This window comes from Stegastes partitus, unplaced genomic scaffold, assembly GCF_000690725.1.
Source record: "Stegastes partitus isolate 25-593 unplaced genomic scaffold, Stegastes_partitus-1.0.2 Scaffold311, whole genome shotgun sequence".
NCBI classification, from domain to species: Eukaryota; Metazoa; Chordata; class Actinopteri; family Pomacentridae; genus Stegastes; species Stegastes partitus.
Genome location: NW_007578042.1, coordinates 222,438 through 229,456, shown reverse-complemented (window position 1 = coordinate 229,456; position 7,019 = coordinate 222,438). Strand labels below are relative to the sequence as shown.

General features: G+C 39.8%; 1 pseudogene; it reads right to left on the bottom strand.

The window, feature by feature from the left end:
* Positions 1-2,287: 2,287 nt before the first annotated feature.
* LOC103358445 (cytochrome b-c1 complex subunit Rieske, mitochondrial-like) lies at positions 2,288-6,112 on the bottom strand (annotated as a pseudogene).
* Between the last annotated feature and the right edge of the window lie 907 nt (positions 6,113-7,019).

Here is a 7,019-nt window from a genome sequence, read left to right as displayed (position 1 = left end):
AGGCCAACTGTCTGATGCATTACTTTCTATTTACTTAAGTGACTAGATAAATTCCATGATGGCAGTAATCTCCCTATAGCAAATATCGTTTTACAAGTAAACTGAAACCCCCCCGTAATAATCCAGTTGTTACACCAGAAAAAAATAAATAAAATTTAAAAAAACAAAAAAAAATCATGTGATGCTCCAGAGGAAACAATATTTGGACATTTGGTGAAAATAAATGTAGGTCTGACTGCTGTGAAGGTGCTGGAGTTATCCTGAGCATGACCGCTTTGTTTAGTGACTTCCCCTTAGAAACTAGGAATCTGCGGCAGCCCAGCTGTTTGCTGAGCAGAAAACCCTGGAAGAGATCATAACGACATGTCAGACAACCTAAATAATTCATAAACATACTGCTGCTGTGTCACCCGTGCAAACTGAGCATATCCCCCTCTTTCCACTTGAAGACAGTTGGGATCCTGCTGCTGTGTGATGGTGCTTAAGTGGAAGAAAAGATTAATCTATCTATTAAGATAAGAATGTGAGTCCTACTTCCTCACTAGAGTTGGGGTTTCTTTGTGCTAAATTAAACAATTTGCATGTCAGCACTTTGGTTTATCAAAGCCACTGACACTGTAGAACTCAAGTATCGCAGGTTGCCTCCGGGGAAGACTTTTGATGGTGCAGGTCTTGCTTAGACTAAATCTTGATGCAAGATGATAATGTGTGTGTGAGAGACAGTGGAAAGCACACCCACACATTATATTAATGAAAGACACAGGTCTGTCAGCAGCACGAGGTATCATAAAACTGAATGGCAGCTCAGGGCCAACAGGCCACCTGGGAGCTCACACAGGACAAGATTACACTCTGTACTCTGGCTTCATTTCAGTATGTTTAAAGAAGTATGAAACCTTGTTTTTCTTCTTTTTCTTTTTAAATGTGCACTTTCCATGTCGAAGAAATTCCCCAGAGCAGAGGATTCCTCAGCAGATTCATTTCCATCAGTGATCTGTTGTGGCTGTTCATTGTTTTGCATTGTAGCTCTTTGGAAACTGGTCATATACTGACTTACTGTTGTGACTAGAGCACAGAGTGAGACTTGGTTTTCTTTGCACAAAATAATTGCTCTGCAAGTTTGTCATATTTTAGATCTTAAATCTTACCCCAATTTAAATCTAAGACATCAACATGTTTGTGGGAACCAATACAGTAATAAGTGTGATGGTGGTCAGTTGTACAGGTCCTGTCAAATCCCACCCCCAGAAAGCAACGTGTCTATATGTAGAATAAATAAATGCTGTTTCTTTGAGGCTTTCTGTTAGTTTTGAACTCATGAACATTTCTATTCTTGTTGTGATGTTTAATTACATCAAAAATGTTTCAATTAGAAAAATACATGTTAAAATCTTGCAGGTCTGATGCAGAAAGTGACAGTTTCTGTAAATTTCACCAGTTAGCAGCTTATCTGGAGTTAAAGTCAGTCACTGCTTCATCTAATGTGAGTTTCAGAAGAACATCTGCCTCCAGAAGCTAAACCAATTAGTATTCATTATTTCACTTCCAATGACAACCATGAATAGTAAAACCGTTGACTGTTACAAGTGATACTGTTGCAAGTATAACATCTCCTTGTTAACATTTACAAATATATTAACTTTCTTTAAATACTTTTGACCCTTCTTATGGGAAAACAGTTTAACAGGCCATCCAAAACCTCTAAGCAGCAACACTTTCTGCATATGTCACGATAGTGCTTACCATTGTCTACCTCATCCAGAATTCCTGTGCATACTATCACATCTGAAACCACACATCACATTCATGGAGACTATGCATGCGCAGGCAGTGGACCTGTTATTAAAAATAACATGAGTATAATGTGGTCGTGGTAGTGGAAAAACAGGCTGGGACTTCTTGCCATTTCTCTTGGAAAAGTGTAATGAGATAAGCTGCTGATGAATCATGACTCATGTAGTAACTGACAAGAGCCAATGTCAGAGGTGAGCATGGGTCTTTGCTTCACTGTTTTTGCCTGCCCAGACTAAAATGCAGTGTCCGATTTAAGTCTAACAGTGTCAGCAGCACCTCCAAAGTCTCAATTTTAGGGATGCTAATGCATCAGAGTAGTGTAGACCGTAGGTATAAACATGGCACAGGTTATAGATTGTACAATTAAAATGTGTAAGTGTTGACATAGCCTGTTTGCACATTTGCCAGAGGACAGTCTGCAAAGCAGTAACTAGTGTTTCATCATTTCAAACAATGTAATTTGTTTACAGAAAGAAAGCTTAACACTGACTCCTTGCTGTCAAATAGAGATCTTTATTAACCAGACAGGAGCACAACATTTGCTCTCTGAGAATTAGATGATCTATAACTTAAGAAGATAGGCAGATGTTTTTCACATCATATTCAGGGGACAAGACGAAGAAGAGAGGACAATATCTTCCAAGTGCTCGCCTATTTAACTTTAAATGATTTGTTGACATGGATTTAAAAGCCAGGGTAAAACACACAGCAGCTCCTGCTTGTTTTCATTTGTAAATTGACTGCATGACATTAAATACAACAGAAATGGACAATCAAGACTGGAAAATGTGCTGTCATGTTTCAGTGAGATGCTACAGAGAATTTAACCCTACCATGTGCCCAGGTTGTAATAACCTGCAAAAAGCTGATGCGGACACCTCAACATGTCCTCATCCAGAGAACACATTAATCATGATTCTGACAAACTGACAGCTGTACTACAGAGTCCTCTCAGTTGAAGTGCCATGTATCCCATCACCGTCTCCTCGTCTGGGAACTCATAGTAGGGGACCTCTAGGTTGAGAGGGGCAGGACCTTTCCTGATGCGACCAGAGGCGTCGTAGTGGGAGCTGTGGAAGGGCCTCCATAGTTAGAGAAGTCTGGTACCTTGATGTCTGTGTGGGCAAACCTGACTCCTGCACAGGCTGCAAAAACAAACAAATCAGAGTTTAATTAGAATGCACACGAATGACAACTGTTCTCATTCTACAAACTTGGATTTCCTAAAATAGCAATTCATATAAATTAAAACTAAACAACAGATTATCATTATAGGTTACGCACATTTGAAGACTATGGTCTAAATGAAAACATAAATCTCCAAACAGGTGCCACAAAAGTCTCTACATGTTGCTTTCGAAATTTATTTTGGGTTTCAGTCTCTGAAATAAGTTTTTACTTGATGGCACAGAAAAAGTGCATTCCCTGTTCAAACCTCATTCATCCAGTCAACATATCCACCAGATCTACTTTCAGGCTCATCGGTATTTATAGCAAGTAGCTTTTGGGAAATATGCAGGTCTTTAGTTCAGTGTGAAAACTGATTCTTCATCAACCTTTCTGTTGCTATCAATACAGAATTTCTGCTTTTACGATGCATAACGAGCACCTTTGGAACAAACATTTGGGGATGAAATCATAGTTTTTGTATTTTTAACGCCAGTGTAGGTTCGTGTTTGAGTTGAAAGCTTTCAAACTATCATTCTATGAATCTTTCTTCATAACCAAGACCAAGTAATGTACACTCATGAGACCTACTTATGCATTGCTGTTGCAATCTCCATATTTTCCACAAAAATCACAATCAGGGGTGGGCCATCTGTTCAAAAGATTATGTGATGATTTTTTGGGAGCTGAATCACAAACCACAATCTGAGTGACAATCTCATTTTATCACATGATTTGTTGTGCATACTGTGGCCTCGAAAGGTGCTATCTGCAAGTATTTAACTCTCAAAGTTCAGTCACTGCTAGCCAGCACATCCCAGCCCTTACAGTCTCGGATTTCCACTCCTGCAGACTGACCACATCACCGCTGTGGTGATCATCAATGTCATTCAGCTGCCTCTTGAGTGAGTCTCCCATCCTGTCGACAAACATCAACTCCACTATGTGGAACTGACTCTGGCATTTGGCTATCACATCATAAGCAAACTTTATGGCATCCTTGTTCTGCACCTGCTGCAGGTTCTGGTTGGAGTGAATCACAGCAGATCACTCAGAGAGCAAAACAAGGACTACTTGCACCAGCTGTAGCCCAAGATGGTGTGGTTCAAGTCTGTCTGTCTGTAGGATGAGAGACAGAAGGCAACTGAATTGCCACCACAACAGCAGTCTGGTCAGCCTGGTCAAAAAAGTATTTACAAGTACCACCTTTAATGACTTGAACTGTGTGATTCCTCTGAAAAGTAAATCATTTGCTAAATTAAGATTGCTAACAGTATGAGATTGTCACTTTCACACCCTTGATCCTCAACGTGGTTAATAATTCTGAATTCATCATATAGCCATTCTAATTTACAATTTTTGGGTCTGTTGTCATGCAGGAGGTCTTAGCACTTTTATAGCCGTTTTATATCCTTTACAGTACATTTAAGATTGGCTTTACATATCAAGGGACAGTGAGTGTCTTAGAATTGATCTTTTATCTTTCCAGTAAAACTTACCCATAACCCATCTAAAACAATTTGTCTGCAGCCTGATTTGCATGTTTTTGTTAAAATGGCAGTAATATTGAGACTGTAATATCTGACATCATAATACTTTTTTCATTCACGGTTAAGGCTTCTGTTTAAACAGTACACCTGAGCATGTGCCTGTATTGGGTTGTTTTTAACTGTCAAATAGACAACTTTGCATTTTGAAAAATTGCATAAAAGGACAAGTCGAATCCAATGGGGAACTGGTAAAATAAATGATAGCAACCATCTTTTGAGGTCACACAAAGCTATTGTTGAACTTTTATAGAAATTATCTGAGATGATTTGTTCCTGTCAAACTACCTGAACTAAAAATGCATGATTACTGACATGTCAGATATTCACACTGTCTTGGCATCCTTACATGCCATATGCCAAAAGTTTGTGTGTTGTTAATTACTTTAAGATTTAAGCCAATTCACTGTTCACATACAATCCCTTATTGTAAAGCAAAACCTTCTATCCTCAGATCAGACCTGGAGAATATTGTATAGGTCCCTCTGCTGCTGACCCATGGACATGGGACCTTTGGTGTCTACCTGGAAAAGCAGGCAGCTTGGTCTGCAACAACGTTTAGGTGGGTGGTGTGTGTCAAAACAACACCCACATTAATGCCGGGAGCCAAGACTTCCCAGCAGAACACAGCATTTTAACAAAACGATCGGTATTATTCGCTTCACCGGTCAGTGGTTTTAATATTGTGGTAGATCGGTGAAAATACAACAGTAACCTGACACGATGCTGACTCACTTGAAAATTAAGATTTAACCATGTACAGAGATCACAGACCGCCTGTGTTGCATTTTACAACACATACACTCTGGATACTGGTGTGTACGGAAACACAAACACTTCTTACTGTGAATTTAGGGGGCACAGTGCTCAGTCCTACAGTAAAGTCAAGTCGCAGGGTGACCCGGGGACACTGACTGAATCGGAACACAGCCGCTGTCTTTGAAACAGAAAGCGCTAGTTGGTAAAAAAAAAACGTGAATGCGACCAGTCAAAGTTCTGCAGCTCATGTCACGAGCCACAGACATGCTGTCAGTCCGCATTATACACGTAATCTCAGCCTCATTATCTAACATTAACTTCACTCTGACCCCAGGCGTAGCTGTTGTTAGCCACCTCGGCTAACAAGAAAATAGCTAACTACTTGGAAGAGCCGGTTGCTAACGTTGGTATCTTTGGAATGGAAAGTGGTTCGGAATTATCAGTGATACACAAAAAGGGACAGCGCTTTTCTGGAAAAGATACGTCGTGGTGTTCACCTTTCAACGCACATTTCAAAACAACACAGAGTTGACTTAGCTGGCTAAGCTAACGTTTGCCGTCAATGACGATACTTACCATTGATGCTAACTGTCACAGCAGGCCCAGTCTTTGGGCTTTGACCAGCTAGTGACTCGCGGCAAAGAAATTGTTTCTTCGGGTTCAACAGAATCTTTTCTGACTTTACAACAACCCCGGGTACCAGAGCTTTCAGGGGCCCGGCGACTGTAAAAGCCGTAGCCTGCATGTATGGGGAAAATGCCCCTGAACGGGTAGCTAGCGACATCATCTTTCACCGCTCCTACGACCTTCTGAGCCACAGTACGCACAGCACGAGTTTACGTAGGTAAATGCGTAATCACGTCGCATGTCACGTGACCAAACGGTTGGCTGAACGCCGATGGGAAAACATATTCTCATTCCCCCTCAGTACAAACCAGTCCTTGGAAATAATAATGAAATGGAGGAATTCTGTTTTTTTTCTTTCCCCATTTGGCAACTTAGATCTATACAATCAAAATGAACTGACTCACAAATCCAAGAACATCAAATTCAATCTGGAATTTCATTCATCATTCTATAGGTATTCTCTTGTAGGTAAGTTTTATGGTTCCATAGAGTATACATCACTAAGTTCCCTCTCAAGCTTGTCATAAATGCTTTGTTTGGAACATCAGTGAAATATTGAAAGAAGAATAGTTATGCTGTCTCCCGCTCTCCCAATTCATGAAAACAACTTCTGAGTCAAGATTAACAAGCTTTTTACTAATGAACAAAATTCACTGCTCTTACTTTACCTGTGACATAATTGTTCTATACTTCATATAGAAATTATTTTGATTGTTTAAAAATTGTTTGGTATTATTGCAAACAAAATTTTAATTTATGGACCTAAGACAAAATTTAGTTGGAGAGAATAAAACTATATTATAACTTTAATGTCAATGATATCTAAACTACTTACATTAACCGACTGTCATGTCGACAGAGATGCTTGGCCTACCCTTGCAAAGAATTCCAGCTGGCCAGGTAGTTTGTGGTATGGCCAGCTTATTGCCAGCTGCTGCACAACGGGCCCATTTCCATCACATACAGACTGGTAACTCCAAGGTTTGTTTATTACGTTACTGGCATTGTCTCTTAAAATGACATAGACTTTCCTCTCCTAATTTTTCAATGAATTTAATGTCTTTTCTGTTGCTGTCGCGATGGATGATACATGCATGCATGAATGAATAAGTTTTGTTTATATAT